Source organism: Macrotis lagotis, chromosome 3, assembly GCF_037893015.1.
Source record: "Macrotis lagotis isolate mMagLag1 chromosome 3, bilby.v1.9.chrom.fasta, whole genome shotgun sequence".
In the NCBI taxonomy this organism is placed as follows: domain Eukaryota; kingdom Metazoa; phylum Chordata; class Mammalia; order Peramelemorphia; family Peramelidae; genus Macrotis; species Macrotis lagotis.
Window position 1 is genome coordinate 175,404,369 of NC_133660.1, and position 18,982 is coordinate 175,423,350.

The 18,982-nt window shown below is 33.2% G+C and overlaps 1 protein-coding gene across 5 annotated transcripts in view; it reads right to left on the reverse strand.

Annotated features, from left to right (window-relative positions):
• The window catches only part of RHOH (ras homolog family member H), a 55,017-nt gene extending 36,502 nt beyond the window's left edge, over nucleotides 1–18,515 (reverse strand). For 2 of the 5 annotated variants that reach the window (XM_074229588.1, XM_074229589.1), the window contains exon 1: nucleotides 18,165–18,515. The gene's annotated coding sequence lies outside the window, so the exon portion shown is untranslated. Of the gene's footprint in view, nucleotides 1–13,247; nucleotides 15,687–18,164 lie in introns of those variants that run through there. The other 3 variants (XM_074229585.1, XM_074229587.1, XM_074229586.1) reach the window with 2 other exon arrangements.
• Between the last annotated feature and the right edge of the window lie 467 nt (nucleotides 18,516–18,982).

Consider the following 18,982-nt stretch of genomic DNA (forward strand, 5'->3'; position numbering starts at 1 on the left):
ATAGAAGTATGTAAAGCATAATTTTATGTAAATATACCTATTTGTACCTAATGATAACCATCTTTGGGGGGGGAAGGAAAATTTACATTACAATTTTGTTGCATATTTGAAAAGAATAGCAAATTGTACTTAGTAGTACTTAGTTTCATATGTAATCATCTTTTAATTATATTATGTTATGAAAATGCTTATTTGATTCCATAAATTTTTTTAAAAGAACTAAATTAGTATTACCTACTAAATCCTTGTTGAAATACTTTCTTAATGCTGAATAAGAATCTTTTTTGATATAGGCATATCTTGTTTTATTGTGTTTTGATTTATTGCACATTGCAGACATTCCATTTTTTTACAAATTGAAGGTTTGTGGCAATTCTGCATCAAGTAAGTCAATAGATACCATTTTTCAACAGCTTGTGCTTATGTCTTCTTGTCATATTTTGGTAATTCTCACCATATTTCAAACTTTTACATGATTATGATATCTATTATGGTGATCTGTGATCAATGGATGCTACTTTTGTAATGTTACTTGGGGCACCATGAAGTATTCCAATATAAGTTGGCAAATTTAATCGATAAATGTTGAATGTGTTCTGACTACTCCACCAATTGGCTGTCTCCCCATCTCTCTCCCTCTCCTCAGGTCTCCTATTCCCTAAGACAACAAGATTGAAATTAGGCCAATTGCAGTCTGTAAGTGTTTAAATGAAAGATAGAGTCCATAGATACAGCAAACTTCATTGTTTCATTTTTAAAAAATTGCCACACCACCACCACAACCTTCAGCAACCACCCTCCTGATTAATCAGCAGCCTCAATATGGCAAGACACCCCCCCCATCAGCAAAAAGATTGACTTGTGGAAGGTTCAATGATCTGCAATAAAGTATTTTTTAATATTAAAGTATGTATTTTTTAAAAGGCATAATAAAACCACTGCACACATAATAGGTTACAGAATCATGTAATCATAGCTTTTATATGTACTCTGAAACCAAAAAATTAGTGTAACTTGCTTTAATGCCTCTGGTCTGGAACTGAACCTAAAATTTCTCAGAGGTATTCCTGTAATCACTAAATAACCTACCAGTATGTCTCATTTCATTTCAAAATTGGACCTAAAAGAACAAGGCAAGTGCATTTTATCACACCTACGATGAACAAAAATTCTCTGCTAGATGTTGCACCAGAAGCAAGCTATGATCCAAACAAAATACTGATAATGAGATGCATCTGGCATCTGGCATCTGCTCTAGAATAGAGGAGGTGGTATATGAAGAGCTAAAGTTGACTCTTGTTAGAAGAAAAAATGATTATTAGCAGGGTTCCCTAGAGTAACCATATGTCTTAGATTTTTTGTACTGAAATATACTTTTAGCAGGTTTTTAGGAAAAAAACACTCATAAGTAATACATCAGGAGGTATAAACTGGTAAAGAACTGGAATACTCATGGTAGGATATGGATGAGAATAATTGAGAATGAGAAGATTTAGATGGATTAATATGGAAAACAGCAGAGGTATTATGGAGCTAATTCCATTAACCACATAAATGATAGGCATACATTCATGAGTTTTGCTCATTTTTATTTGCCAAGGAATAACTCTTCTTGATTTCCACATTTCCCTTTCAGAAATCAATTAAATCATGATGCTCTGTCATAATTCATTCTAATCTTCTGCCTACCCTCAAGGTACCTTGTGCAAGACTGTTAGACAATGTCATTACAGCATTGTTGGTATTTTATCTACCCAACTCTCCCAATTGAGTACAAAATCCCCTTTTCCTCAAGGGGAAAGTCACATAAAACATGGAGTAGAATTCTAGAATGCCATCCATGCGTCTCCCAGTTGAAGTCTATAATACCTTTAGTTACAAGAAGTAGCAGCACCTCTCAAAACACCCCAAGGAAAGCAATCACTGTGAAGAAGGAGCCTCCCTTCTTTTCCACCACCAAACTATTCACCAACTTCCATTTACTGATAGGCAAGCCAAGAGTGTTGGGACTGGAAGCCTGAGCCCACCATTCCCTAGCCATCATGGAAAGGAAGCAGCTCCCACGGAGATGTGGTCTGGAAAAGGGGAGACTTAAGGCAGGGAGACCAGTTAGGAGGTGATTCTAATAGTCTAGGCAAGAAAGTGATGATGTGATACTATTTGAGTAGAAATAGATAGATCTGAGAGATTTGAAGTTTGGCAACTGGTTGATATGTGGGGTGAGAGACAGTGAATTTGAGATTGTGAACCTGGGTTATTATAAGGATATAGAATCCTTAATAGTAATGGGAAAATTTGGAAGAAGGATGGGTTTGGGGGGAGGGGTGAAGGGGAATAAGTAATGAGATCTGTGATTCTTTATTCTGTGCTACTCTATCATTAAAAATGAAAGGGGGGAGGGGCGGCTAGGTGGTGTAGTGGATAAAGCACCGGCCTTGGAGTCAGGAGTACCTTGGGTTGAAATCCAGTCTCAGACACTTAATAATTACCTAGCTGTGTGGCCTTTGGCAAGCCACTTAACCCCATTTGCCTTGCAAAAAAAAAATCCTAAAAAAGAAAAAATGAAAAGGGCTTGTACTCACCATACTTGGAAGAACTACTGCACTAGATAGGGGCTGCCGGATATCTATACTCATATTTCCTTCCTATAAAACTCAATTTACATCCTCTACCTCTTAATTTGAATGTGAGCATTGACTGGGTAGCTAGGTGATGCAGCAGATAGAGCACTAGACTTAGAAAGACTCATCTTATGAGTTCAAATACAGGTTCAAACATTTATTAGATTTGTCATTTAACCTGGTTAGTCATTTAACCTTGCTTGTCTCAGTTTCCTCATCTATTAAAAAGGTCTGGAGAAGAAAATGGCAAACCATTCCAATATCTCTGCCAAAAAAAATAAAACTAAAATGGGGTCATAAGAGTTGGAAACAACTGAAAGATAATTGATTGGCTTAATCATCAAGCTCAGTTATTATTATAGGTAATATACATATTAATGAAATAATGGATTGATTTGAATATTGAATTAGATTCTCACCTCTTTTGACAAATATCCAAACACTTACCTTTCACACCTATCTATCTACATTCAGAAAACAGAAAGAGATTGAAATCAGAAAGAGGGTTTCCCCTAAGCCTTCTCCATTTAAGTACTTCTATGCAGTGATTCAACCATACTCATATATGCCAACTTCCATTTTTTATTCCCACCATAAGCTTGCTGAAACTTTTACTAACAATAAGGTCTGGTGGTCAGATACTGTGACCTCTGTCATTTTGCAATCTAGATATGGTACTCCACAGTCCTCACTTATTACCAGATAGTGCAATTTGAACTAACTACATTTCTTTGAAAAGTGTCATTATCCTCGTTTAATCTTAGTGCCACAACATGCAACAGACAGGTCAGAATAAAGCAAATTTTCTCATTTGTTAATCTGCCTAAAAAGAAACTGAAAACACTTATTTATAAAACACACATGAAATATACAGAACTGGTCTATTCAAAATTCAAAGGATAAGTAGGCAGGGTAATAGAGGATAGAGAGGATAGAAAAAGAAAAGAAGGCCACTGACGCATTTTTTAAAAATTCAAAAAGAAAACAAAAGAATGCTTGGAAAGAAAAATAGATAAGCAGAACAGTTACTTAAAAAGAAAAGCAGGGGCGGCTAGGTGGCACAGTGGATAAAGCACCAGCCCTGGAGTCAGGAGTGCCTGGGTTCAAATCTGGTCTCAGACACTTAATAATTACCTAGCTGTGTGGCCTTGGGCAAGCCACTTAACCCTATTTGCCTTGCAAAAAAAAAGCCTAAAAAAAAAAAAGAAGAGAAAAGCAAACTAGACTGAGACCCACTATTTCATGGGCAATTCTTTATTTTGTTCTACTATGTATATTCATATTCAAAAAAAACACACAAATTCAAGGAATTATAAAATTCATCTCCAGCAAGAACTGTCTATAGATACACTACCACCTGGTCTTGATACAGAGAAGCTGCATCTAGGACTTGCCTAGCATCAAGCAAATATAATGCAGTACAAATATAATTATAGCTGCAAATAGAAATAAGTGGAGGAAAGGGCCCACAGTCATGGACGGATGGACACTGTGAGATGCCTTGGGATGTTCAAAGGCAAATAAGAGTGATGAGTCTTAAAAAATGAGAGTATCTGGAATGAGGTAATTTGACAAAGCTGTATTGAAAACAACAGTTCTATGAACCTAGTTGACAAGAATACTGAAAGAAGGCAGAAACCACCATACAAAGGACAAAAAAAAAAGCATTTATAAGTTAAGAGATTTGGACGAACAGTCAAACTGCCCTGTCTAGCAGACAAGATACATTCTATTCCAAGAATGCCAAGATAAGTAGGTTAAAATTGTAAAATGTAGTTACTTGATGACCATAGATCTTGCAGTTAGAAAGCATTTTAGAAACCTAATCCAACCTCTTCATTTTACAAATTAGAAAACTAAAGACAAAAAAAAGATTAATTGAAAGTCCAATTTCATACTATTTGTAAGAGTTCTAATTCATTTAGGGGAGGGTAAAGCAGTGGGATAAGGAAGAATCCAATAGTTAGTTAATATTGGACTTGCTCCTCTCCAAGCCTAAAGTCATAGAATTTTAGTGGGGCCTTTGATTATCACCTAATCCAATTGAACAATTTTGCAAGTGTGGAAACTAAGGCTTATAGACCCTACCTGACTTCCTTAAAGTCACAGCTATACCTTGTTCCTACATTTTGCACTCTCATTTTGTATTATGTCTATTTTACCTGGAAGGAAAAAAAAGATTGAGGTAACCTATAGACAACCAGAAAAAAGGAGTCAAAAATATTCATTGTGTTTTAATCTCCTCCTGCAGACAAATAATCAGAGTGGTGCATGAGTCATTGTTTTTAAAGAAAAAATTTATGATCAAAGTATTCTTATCACTTGACTTCCATTTCAAACTTAAAATTATTCATACTTTGAATGAAGTGAAAATTTTTAGTGTGAACACTCTATCTAATTAGTCCCAATAATTTTCCAAAGATTTTCCCCAAAATTGGCTATTTTATCTAAGGCTTCATTTATATAAGACAAGAATGTGTTGAAATAGAAAAGTCATTTTTGACCTGGATATTGTTATAATGGTAAGAAATTTCACCAGGTCTAGTATGCAATTACTTTTAAAAGGCCATTTTTACAATGAAGCAAAGGTGGATGGGAAACGAAAATATTATGTCAAGGAACATGTATATGGTAACATGATTTTATCAATAACAAATAACAAAGCTCATGATTATATCAGAAGCTACAAAAAAAACATTTTTAACAAAACACTATACTCATTCCCATTTAAAAAAACACTATTTTGTAATAGGGATAAGCTAAAAATCTTCCAATATGATCAAGAATGAAACAAGGATGTCTATTATCACCAATAATATTCATACTATTAAAATACGATTAGAAATGCAATCAATAGCAATAAGAAAAGAAAAAGTAATTGTAGGCAAAGGGATAATAAAACTATCTTATTTTTGCAGATGTTATGATGATATGTTTGGGGAATCCTAGAGATTCAACTAAAAAGTTAGTGGAAATAATTGCTCATTTTAGCAAAGTAGTAAGAGATAAAATAAACCCATATAAATCATCAACATTTTTATATATCATCAACAAAACTCTACAAGAAGAGATAGTGAGAAATATTCCATTTAAAATAATTGTAAACAACATAAAATACTTGCCAACACATACCCAAGAACTACATAAACATAATTATAAAACCCTATTCATACAAATAGAATCAGATTTAAATAATTGATGAAACAGCAATTATTCACAGGCAGGAAGATTCAATATAATAAAAATGACAATTCTACCCAAACTAATCTACTTATTCAAATTATTAAAAGAAAATTTTATTGAGCTATAAAAAATAATAAAATTCATTTGGAAGAACAAAAGGTCAAGAATATCAAAGAGGTTAATAAAAATAAATAAATAAATGAAGTTTACTTGTATCAGATCTTAAACTATTCTATAAGGTAATAGTTAGGAAAACTATCTTCTACTGGATAACAAATGGAAAGATGGATCAGTGGAACAAAATAGATATACAATTCACAGTGGCAAATGATTATAGTGTATTCAACAAATGTAAAAATTTAAACTTTTTGGGATAAGATTCACTATTTGACTATTATTGTATATAATTGGAAAACAAAATATTTATAATATAAAAAAGAATTCAGTAATTTAAAAAACTGGAAAAATTAGAGAGTAGCCTGGTAGAAGCTGGGTATAGATCAATATCTTATACCACTTACAAGATAAGGTCAAAATGGATATATGATATAGATATAAAGGGAGATACCATAAGAAAATTAGAATAACATGTAACATACTACCTATCAAACTTTTATAGATAAGGGAAGAATTTATGAATAAACAAGAGAGAGAGAGAACATTGTGAGGTATAAAGTGAATCATTTTGATTACCTTAAATTTAAAAAGGCTTATACAAATAAAATCAAGTTAGGCAAGATTTAAAGGAATGGAAAAAATACTCTAAATCATTATTAATTAGAAAAAATACAAATTAAAACAGCTTTGAGATACTATATTACATCCCTCAGAATGACAAAAATAATAGAAGGGATAATTGACAAATGTAGTAGGGACTGTGGAAAAACTGGGATACATACACTATTAGTGGAAGTGTGAAATAATTCAATACATTTTGGAGGACAATTTGGAATTTTGCCCAAAGTGTTATAAAATTGTGCATACCCTTAGGCCTAGTATTCCACTATTAAGTCTTTTACCCAAGGTGATCTTGTTATAAGGAAAATAACCTTATGTTCTAAAATATTTATACCAGCTCTCTTTATGGTGGCAAAGAACTGGAAATCGAAAGAATGTCCATCAATTGGGGAATGGTTACATGTATATGATATGAATACTACTGGGTTATAAGAAATAATGGACTGCTTGATTCTAGAAAAACATGGAAAGATTTGCATGAAATAATGAAGAGTAAAATGAGCAGAACTGATAGAACACCAAAGACCAATCATGAATGACTAAGTTATTTTGAGTATTATAAATCAACTACAAAGGATCTATGAAGGAAAATGCTATCTACCTCCAGAGAAAGATAGGAGTATGTATAATATGGTTTTGCGCATATCTATATATCTGAATACACACACACACACGCACACACATATATATATAATTGTATTGATATTTATATATGGGGAAGGGAAGGAGGGAAAAATTAAAATAAAAACTGCACAATAGAAAACAAAAGAAAACTTATAAGGAAGCATAGAAAAACAGGGTAGTTTTGAAAATGAATTATAGTATTTATTACCTTTTTAAAAGTAAATAGTGTGAAATGTAGAGTTATAGCTTCATATTGAATCCCCTTTTTATATTATGCTGCACACATGAAAATGCTTTTTTCCTTTTTTTTCTATTTAAATTCGAAATGAATTTTAAAAACTTAAAATTTTTTTAAAGGAATATGTGTAATATGCAAAGCCTGTCTCCAATTATTATCATTAGTCTTCCTTCTATTTAATTGTTGTTTTCCTCTATATCTGGCCACTTAACATCATTGTTTTCGCATTAAAGTTATGTTTAATATGTTGTCACTGTTGCCCTTAGCAAATTGTATCCACCCTGGTCTCCACCCTTCTGGATCTCTCAGTTTTAGACAGGGCTATGGATGAGGAACTTCTAAAAACACTCAGTTTTCCCCTCGTCCCGCAATGGTTCTGGAAGAAATAAGGGCATAGTGAAGAGACACTCTGCACACCTCTTAAAGTATTTAAATTACAACTGCCCCATTTCCATTTAAGAAAACCAAGCAGAAAACAACACTGAAGATATCAGACAAAGGTTGAAGTTTTGAGAAAATAGAAATTGTCAGCCACCTTTAACTGAGAGAGCCCAGTAACTGCTTCTGTGATGAGAGTTCAGAGGGGTTCTGGGAAGACCTTCTCAGATGGTTCCCAGGTCTTCTTTTTTTTTTATTCCTTTATCCTAAGGCTTAGCTTCCTATTTAAAATGTAAATAACCCTGAAAGGGATAACTCATAAGCTTTATCAGTCATATAGGCATTAAAGCTATTGATTTCTTAGCTTCTTTCCTGGGAGCAATTTTTAAAGATCATATGGCCAGCAAAAATAGAAAAAAAAAGGACCCAATGGAACCACTGATGGTCCATTCAATTCTTGAAGTGATCTGTGAATGGGTTCTAGTGAAAGTAATGCCTAAACTACTGGTTCTCAATTTTTTTTGTTGATTCTTTTTGATGATAAAAAACTTCAAAAATATCAAGAGAATTAGTAACAGAAGTACTCACATATTGAGAAAACACAATGTCAAAAATTACTATGAATTGAATAATGCTTGTGAATTTTTGTTTTAATTAATAGTATCTAAATATCTTTAAAAAACGTGTCAATACATATGGCAGGCATCCTGGATCAACATTTACAGATTTGGTCCTGAAAACACCAAGTCCTTGGTTCTAGTCTTCCTATCTATCTAGCCTTGGTGAATCTCTCAAAGAAATAGGTTCAGACTAATTGCTCTTCTGCATTGCTGGAGCGGAGGTTCCCATCAGAAATTCCTGTCACTGTTAAAATCCTAGATCTTATATACATATATATATATATAAGGTATGTTATTTATTCAGGGTATAGGAAATATGTTTGTTTATTTAATGAGTCTTGAAATGCATATAGTGAATGTGAAACTTGGAAAAGATAAAATTTGGCATATATATTAATTTATATTTAGCGTTAGCATAAAAATTCAGGTTTGACCTTTAATGAACCACATAGAGTATAATGACAATTTTCATGTCCATTCTGAAGGAACTTTTAAAACCAACTTAGACTAGGATATGACTGTTGTGAATGAATGACTAGTGAACTAATTGGATGACTAATAAAATGAGATTAATAAACCATTTTTTGAAAGCCTGACTATTTTGAAGGTCACTTTTATTTTCAAGCACCAGAATTAGCCATCTCCTGGACTTGTTCTTATAATAAACAAGGGTTTCTTCAAATACCCTTGAGGAGTTCCATGAAACTTTTAAAAATCTCATAATTAACAAACTACAGTATATAATTTTCTTTATATGTATTACATATGTATTACATTACATTTTTAAGAGAAAGGGAGTCATAGTATTAAACCTCAAATTGAACATTAAAGTCTCAGTTCTGCTAAGGTTAAGGAGCTCCCATCTAAGTACACATCCTTTATTTCTTGTTTTAGGTTTTGGAAAGCAGGTTTGTTTTAATGAAGTTAAATTAAGTCAATATTAACAAAGTAAGACGAAATTACTACATTAAGGCAATATTAATTCAGGAGCTATGTCTGAAATCTTTAGATTATGTTTTGTTATTTTCTAGATTACCCACAGAGGTTTATGAGAAGGAGGTTCAGAGAAGTAAAATAGAACTTAGAACAGAAGGAATAAAACATGGGAATAAGGACCCAGAATAATGAGTTTTTGCTTTGCTTTTTCTAAGCATCATATTTTAACCATTCCTGTATTTAAACTCAGGTGATTAAATGCTGCCACAACAGAAAGATTAAAAAACTGAAAGCTGACTAGATTAATGTCTTTTCTTAAAACAAACTATAACAATGTTATCTGTGCATCCTATTAAGAATATTTTCTATTTTAGAGCAATGTTGTTACCCAACTCCCTACCTCTACCACCTCCCAATCTCTCAATTTTGTATTTTCATCAGAGAGAAACCAAAGTTGTCCCATCAACCATGAATCTGAAATAGTCAGTGACACGAGGACCACATTCTTTGAAAAAGTCAAGAAATTATTGTTTTAAGAGGCCTACCAATTTTTGAACAATACCAATTCCTTGTGACCTTAAAATGAAGGATCACAAGTGTCAGGTTTGCTCCACCTACGTAGATAAAAAAATGAAGGTCCCTTCCAGTTCTTCCAGAACTCACCTTTTCCACACATACTCTATCCTCACCAAAAATGTTACTTATTCATATTTTTCCAAAAAGGAAAAAAGTACAAATATCAGCCTTGAGTTAATGGAGGATTTGTTCAAATGAGAAAGTAAGTACATCAGATGGTTCCAGTAGTAGAAATAATCTCAAAGTGACCAGAGATTAGGAAATAGCTAAACTTCTTAGTTTCCTGTAAAACCTCCTCAGTCTTCTCACCAACCATTGTTAGTTTTTGGTTTTTTTGGTGGGGTTTTTTTAATATGGGCTATGTTAGGGCTACGTGTTCATGGGAGTCTTTCTACTTCATTGAATGGTTAGAAGGGGATTCCACACCAGGAGTTCCTTGTACTCAGAAAATCTTAGAACCATGGCCAGACAGATATATAAAAGGCATGTTATTTATTAAAGCTTCACAAGATATGTTTACTAAGTCATTATACTATTATTATATTTTATATTATGTTATTATTGTATATTATATTATTATACTTTTATTATATTTTATATTATTATACAAAATGCTAGACATTTTGAGAATGCTAAACTTGCAAATGGCTATTTCCCAGAAGTCCAAGTGGCTACATGGTTATTGAGCTTAGGTTTCACTGGGAGTTCAAGGAGAATAGGCAGCAATGGTAAGAGTGGGAGGCACTCCTTTGGACTTCTTCACTATTCCCCACAAAAAGAGTTCCTTCCTTCTGGTCCTCCCAGAACCTTTATTGAAGGTGAATCTTCAAACCAATCTGAGCCATTCATCCATCTCTTCACTTCATGATTCTCTATCTCTTCTACTAAGGCTACCTTTTATGTGTTATCTTCCCCATTAGAATGTAAACTCCTTGAGAGTTTATGCCTCTATTAGTATTCTCAATACTAATATCTGTCTGGCACCTGACTAATATTTCTAAAAAATGTTTATTTTGGGGAAATAAAAAAATTTTGCATTCAATAAAATCAAATATTTTATTAATAAGATGGTCAACAATGATGAAAAAATTGAAAAGAAAAATCCTTATAATGTAAAGTGCTTCTGGTAAAATAAGATCTGAATGCTTGAAGTAATTTTCAAACCACAAATCCATTCAAAACTTTCTTCTCTATAATTTCTCAAAATCTAGTTTTGATTGTTTCTTTCTATTTACATTATGGTAAGTTGTTGTGTACATTGTTTTCCAGATTCATCCTTTTTTATTCATTCCAACAATCACTTCTTCAGTTTCTGACTTTGTTTCTTTCATTTTTCAATGATAAAGTCAACATCAATATTGTTTAGTTCATTCAAAATACTATAGTAATATATCATTATGCTTATGGACCACAGTTTCTTTGACCATTCCCCAATCAATGATCATCTTCTTTGTAAAGCAAGAATTTTAAACATAATGGAGAATATTCCGTGTTTTTCTCATTGAAGGCATCATTTTTTCTTCCTTTTCCATTTCTTATAAATGATATACACATAAAAGAGGCATAATATACTATGTTAATATAAAAGCATGTATGTGATTAAAAGACATAAAAGGTGTGATTATATCACAGGAAGACGGGTCAGTACTTTTAACTGTCAAGAATCAATCAAAATATAGCAAGAGAGTTTTGTTATCTTTAACCTGAGACATAAAAAGTTTCTCATCTTGAATGTGCATAGCTCTCCAGGGTTAAAAAGGCAGATCTAAACCATACATCTGAGTCGAACTAATTAGAGTAACCCTGACTCTTAAGAGAATTGGGAAAATTGCTCTGGACACTAAGCATCATTTAAGAACCCCAAAAAACTAGTCTGGACCCTAACTATCCCCAGAGAGTCTAAAAGACTAATCTAAACCCTTACCTTCCCCTAAGAACCCAAAAGACTAGCCTGAAGCCTCAGTCACACCCAAGAACCAAACAATATGGTCATATTGAGTCATACTGAACATCCGAAAAATGAGCAAACTGGTCTGGATAGATCTTGTCTGTCTCAGAGAGTTATTATCTTTAATATAAATTGAAAGTAAAATGCTGAAATCCATACTTTCAGAAAAGTTTCTGAAAATGAAAAGTTTTCTCCTTTATGAGTGAAACACAATTAATAAAGTACAATAAAGATGTGTGAGTTGATTTAATTATAACTAAAGTGATATTCAAGTTTCTTCTTTTGCCATGTTGATAGAGACTTCCTTGAGAAGAGTCTCCTTTCAATTTTAATTCTAGAATTTTCTGAGTCTTTTGGGGAGAGCCTACTTTAAATATTAAGGATTAAATCTTAATATCCACATGAAGAATAAAAAAGTTTTCATGTTCAATAAAAACTGAACTTAGAACCAGGTCTGACTATTTTGAATGACTAGGAAACTAATTTAATGACTAATCAAATGAGATTAATCAATCACCGTTAAATGTCTGACTGCTTTAGGGTAACTTTAATTTGAAGACAACAAAATCAACTATTCCCTAAACCTCTTATAACAAACCATCACTTCTCCAAACACCACCTCCCAAAGAGCATCATAAAATTTAATGAAACATCTCATGAATAATAAACTATGTAATTTATATATATATAATGTAAAAATATTTAGGAAGAGGAGAATAGTACTGTCAAAACCCCAAATGGAACATTAGAGACCCAATTCAGCAAAGACTAAGAAGTCCCCACCTAAAAATGCAACATTTATTTCTTGTTTTAAGTTTTAAAAAGCATTTTGACTTTAAGAAAGTTAAATTAAAGCAATGTTGGCAAAATAAATACATGAAAGCAATATTAATTCAGATATCATGTCTGAAATCTTTAGATTGTATTCTCTTTTTCTCTAGATGACACACAAATGTTTATAAGAAGGAAATCCTGGTAAGTAAAACAGAACTATGAGCAGAAGGAATAAAGAATGGGAATAAGGACTTAGAATGCATTAAATTTTAGGCTTTTTCCTGAGCATCATATTTTAGCTACTATGTTCAGCTTCAAGTGAACAGAAAGATTTTTTTCAAAACAGAAATATTTAAAAAAATTGAAGGCAGACTAGAGAAATACGATTAGGATAAGCTATGATAAAGTTAGCTATGTTTTCTATTAAGAATGTTTGCTCAAAAAAAAGACAAAAGGACGTGTTCTAATAAACTCTCATTAATTTTCCATTGTATTTGCATCAGAGAAATACCAAAGTTGTCCCAACACCCATCAACCTGGAGTAAAGAGTCAGTAACATGAGAACTACATTCCATGGAACATTCAAGAAACTATTGTTTAAAATAACCTACCAGTTGTTGGACGAAACTGATTCCTTGTGGCCTTAAAATGAAGGCTCACAAAAGTCATGTTTGCTCCATGTATGAAGGTGAAAATGAAGGTCCCGTGAGCTCCTTATGTCAGAGTGATTTGCTTCCAGGACTCATCTTTCTCACACCTACTCCATCCTCATCAAAAATGTAACTGATTCATATTCTTAAAAAAGAGGGGAAAAGTACAAATATCATCTTTGAATTATTGGAGGATTCACTCAAATGAGTTAGCTAATGCATCAAGTAGTTCTGTCAGCAGAAACAATCTTAAAGTGACCAGAGATTAGGAAGTTGCTAAACTTGTCAGCTTCCTGTAAGAACTTCTCAGACTTCTCATCAACCGTCACTAGAGTTTTGTTTGTTTGGTGTCACGGATAGGTGCTCATGGGAGTCTCTCTACTCTACTGCAGGGATAGAGGGAGATGCCACACCAGAAGGCCCTTGAACTGAAGAAATTCTAGGTATAAATGTGGATAGATATATAAAAAGAATGTTAATTATTTAGACTCCAGAAGGATGTTTGCTTATTTATTATACTGAGTCATGCCATATATTTTGTGAATAATAAGCTTGGAAATTTTAATATTTAGCATAGATATAATTAGAATAACAGATGACATTTATTCATTTTTCAAAGTAGATTGCCATTTTCCCCCAATGACATGTTAAGACAATTTTTTTAACATTAATTTTTTAAAAAAAGATTTGAGTTTCAAACTCTGTAAACCCTTCCTTCCCCCTCCTCCCTCTCCCTGAGACGGTAAGCAATCACATCGAGGTAAATATATGGGATTTATAAAGCTCATTCTATGTGTCAGATACTATATTAAACACATAGGATGTCCAGATCCCTTGTAAATATCTTCAAAGTCTCCCACCAATCCTTGACCTGGGAATTGGCTTATCCTATGTAATCATATCTATGGTGTTCCTCATTTATTTGTGGAATTTCTCAGCACTATCTCAGGAACATCATGTTTTATGACAGGAGAGTTCAGAAACCCCAGCTCAACCCTGAAATCACACATTAAACTCCTGGGAAGAAACAACCTGCCTTGGCAACAATCTCTGAGAATTCTGAAGCCTGTGGAATGGTTGGGGAAACAACCCACCAAATCCTGTTTGGGAGAAGGTCATGAAGAAGTTTATTACTCTGCTCTCAATGGTCAGGTAGAGATGGAAGGCAATAAAACAATTGCTTCTTACAACAGCAGGTGGCAGATTTTAGACATCTAAAACATATCTTTTAAAGTTGGGGTTAGAAAGGATTTTGATTCAGAAAAACATGCCTGACCCTTAATTTTTAAATGCTACAATTTTCTCTTACAAGTATAACTATGGAACCTGGAAAAACAAGAGAGTTTTTGGTATGTCTGTGTGTGTTTATTGGTGTGGGTAACTGTGTGTGTGTGTGTGTGTGTGTGTGTATTTGTTTGTATGTATATACTCAAAAATATGCACCTAAATATGCACACATGTGTTTCTATATGGGTAGATATTTGCCCTACAGTTGGCTGAGATTTATTTAACTGAAAAAGTTTGAAATCCTTAGCTCAAAGAAGAGGTCAGAAGGATAGTAAAGAATCAAGGAGGAGCCAAGGAGATAGGGAAAGATCTGACTCATCACAAGGGATGGTATAAATCAAAATGAAGGAGTTTCAGGCTAGGTAGATTCAAAGTGATCTTTCCAAAGCTCCAATTAGACCAAGTTATCACCCTCCTCAAGAATCTCCATGGAACCAGTGTCCCTGTTGCTGACTCTTCCTCTCCCAATTCAAGTCACCCTTCTCTTCATTTCCCACCAGACTGCTTCTCCTGTGCATCTCCCCACCATTCTTCATTCCTCTTTTGAAATTTCCTTTTTTATGTTATCATACCAGTTGAAAGCAGGGATGTTAATGCTTCTATTGGTATTCAGAAAAGTGTCTGTCACCTAGTAGACTTTTTAAAAAATTATTATTGTAGGTAAATAAAAAGATTTCATATTCAATAAATAAAATTAAATATTTTATTGACAGAATGATTACAAATTTAGAAAAAACAAATTTAAAAATATAGGATGGGACAATCTTACAATGATGACTCTTTTACTGACTACATGAATGAAAGAAACAAGTTCAACAAGAGACACCCTAGTAGTCTGCAAAAATTAAATAAATTTGAAGAATAAATGGTATATGGTAGTAAGTAGAGTCTTGGACTAAGTTGTTCGAGTAAGACACACTGCTCAGTAAATTATCTTCCAGTAAATTACCACCAGTGAACTGTTTAAATAAAAGATTTATGTTCTTGTCTTCAACAATCAGATGCAATTTGAATTTTTAGCAAAATGATAAGTATTTTCATGCTTCAAAGTATTGTTGTTTATTTTGGAAAATCTTCTTTGAAATTTCCAACATAATAGAGAATATTCAAACATATTATTCTTGCTAAAATAATTTTTTTCATTTCTTATAATGTTCAAGTATTTTCTTACTTAAACATTATTTATTTTGGAATATCTACTTAGCAAATTTTCAACACAGGGTGTTGTTTGGTTGGCTGGTTAATTAGTTGAATAGTTGGTTCTTTTCCTTCATTCTATATTAGAATCTTTCCTATATACATATTTTTTTCTATATTAGAGTCTTTTCCTTCATTCTATATTAGAGTCAAGTTACAATCTGACAGTGACTGATAAGATGAATATGAACTCAGAATGCTCTACCACAGGTCTGGCACAAGTAGTTCATGGGCTCTCTGGAGTAGTTTGAATGCTGGGTAATTTATTTCAAGAAAGTACATCTGTCTTGTATCTTATGCTGCCAGGTGATCCTTGGAATTTTCCTAAGACAATTCTAATGGAAGATGAGGGTAGTTCAACTCATCTGTGAGTTAGAGGAGTCTACTATCATCATGTGAAGGCGACCTGGAAAATTTTTTACAGAGTAGAGTATATTCAATCACACTGCTCTCACTGAAAATAATATTTCTTCCTTTTTCAATTCTTTTGAGTATATATTTCTTGTAATGTATCACAAGCATAATATATTTGAGAAGTAGCCGTATGTTATTAATAGATAATGAGTATGATTATTGAAATGATCAGAATTTCTGTCATATAAATATATAATCAGAGTGTATCATTATCTTCAGTCTGAGAGATTAAAAAGTCTCTTCTAGGCTATAAGTAATGTTCCAGAAAAGAAATGTCATAAATCTAATTTGAACCATAAATCTAAGTTGAAGGCCAAAAGGAGTAGCCAAGATTCTCAAAGGCCACCTAAAAACTAAAAGTATATATCTCTTAGATAATGAGATCCTCATTATCCCCTGAAACCCTAAAACTAGCCCAGACCATAAGACAATCCAGGGAGACAAAACAGATGGCTGGACCCTGACTATCTCCAATGAACCAAGTAGAAAGGATTGGACACAAAGTATCCTCATAGAACCAAAAAAAACTGGTATTGCCCCTAAGTATTCCCATTGAACCAAAATAACAATCCTTACCCCTAAGAATTCTCTCAAATTCAAAAAAGGCCGCCATGGCCCCAAAGTAAACACTGAGAAATGAAAGGGCTGGTCTAGCCCCTTAAAGATCACCCAAAATCCACAAAAAAAATCCTATCTTAAGTAGCTAACACCAAAGTTCACAAAGCAGAAGCTGGAGCAACAACACCCCAAAGTTGAGCAGCCTAGTCCAGAAGGATCTCAAGTCTGTCTTTGAAAACACAAAAGTCTAAACTTACTCTTGCCATATGACCTCAAAGAAATATTCTTACTTCCAGCCTTTCAAAATAGCAACCTCTAATATGTTGGTAGAATACTGCCAGCAATGATACCAGCATTTGCCTGTGTTCCACTGATGAAGGTCCTCCTATTGTCTTCCTTAAATACTCAGGGCTGAGCCTTAATGGTCATCAAGAAATTTGTCAATAATTTTCATTGCTGTTTTTAAGTTAACAAAGAGCAAGATGTGACTGCCTTGAATAACCAGTCAACTAATTTTTCAACTAATAAACTAAAGTTTAATTTTAAAAATTATTCAGCAAAAAAAGTTGAATAAACCAGTATTGAGGGCCTGACTACTTTGAGAGTAACTTTAATCAGACAACACCAAAGCTGCCCTTTTCCTAAGCCTGTTCTTGGAATAAACCTGAGTTTCTCCAAATTCCCCCACAGGACATCATGAAATGTTCAGATATATCTCATGATTAACAATCTTTGTACATATAATGATAGAACATTTTATATTTTGAAAAATAGGAGAGTGATAGTGTAAAAACCTCCAACTAAACTTTAGAGTCTCAATCCTGCAAAGGCTCAGAAGCCCTAATCTAAATCTGCAGTGGTTATTTCTTGTTTTAATTTTTCAAAAGCAGGTTTGCTTTTAAGGAAGTACAAACTGAAGCAATGCTAATTCATACATGGCATCCGAAATCTTTAGATATGCTATTGTTGTGGCTGTGTTTTGGGGGGACACACAGATATTTATGTAAAGAAAATCCAGGAAAGTAAAATAGAACTTTGAGCATAGGAACAAAGAATTGGAAAAGGACAGAGACAGACTCAGTGAAGGTCTTACTTTTTCTAAGCATATTTTAACAAAGCCTCTGTTCAACCTCAGATGAATGAATGGTGCCAAAAAAGGAAAATTTGAAAAGCGGAAGGCTGACTAAAGTAATGTCTTTTCTAAAACCAGATTATGGTAAAGTTATCTGCCATCATGCTAAGAATGTGTTCTAATTTAAAGTAGTTAGCACTCAGCTCCCTACCTCCACCACTTCCCAACCTCTTATTAATTTTGTATTGTATTTAACAGCAGAGAGAAACTAAAGTTGCCCCAACAACCATCATTGATATGAGAACTACATTCCCTGAAATTCTGAAGAAATTATTACTTAAGAGACCTACCAGATGTTGGATGATACTGATTCCTTGTGACCTTAAAGTCAAGTTTGTTCCATGTCTGTGGTTGAAAATAAAGGTCCTTTGAGCTTGTTGTATCAGAGTGATTTTCTTCCACAGGACTCACGCTTCCCGCACACATTCCATTCTCGCCTAAAACACAACTGTTTCATATTCTTTAAATTAAAAAAAGACAAAAAGCACAAATATCAGCCTCAGTTAATGGAAGATTGACTAAAATGAGTAAGTTAGTGCATCAAGTGATTCTGGCAGCAAAAAACATTCTCAAAGAGACCAGAGACATTAGGAAGTTGCTAAACCAAAGTTGACTTCCTGTCAAAACTCCTCTGTCGTCTCATCAACCATCACTAGAGTTTGTTTGTTATTACTGGTATCACAGAGGTAGAGGGAGATTCCACATTAAAAGTTCCTTCTAACGAGGAAATCCTATGCCCATATATGGGCAGATATATATATATATATATATATAAAAGGGGTATTAAATTATTCAGCCTTCAGAAGACATATTTAATTGTTTATTATACTGAGTCATCCTTTGAGAATGGTAGAAGTGAAAATATTAATATTTGGTACACATATAATAAGAAGTTTTTATTCCACTCCCAATTTTTAAATATTTATTTTTTTAATGTTTTATATTCCAAATCTTTCCTCCCATTCCTCTCTTCTTCCTGAGACAGTAAACAATCACATCAACTTAGACAAATAATAGATGGGGTTTGTAAAGCTCCTACTAGGTACCAGATCCTGTTAAACACATATGGATATCCAGATCCCTAGTAAATAATTTTCAAAGTCTCCCA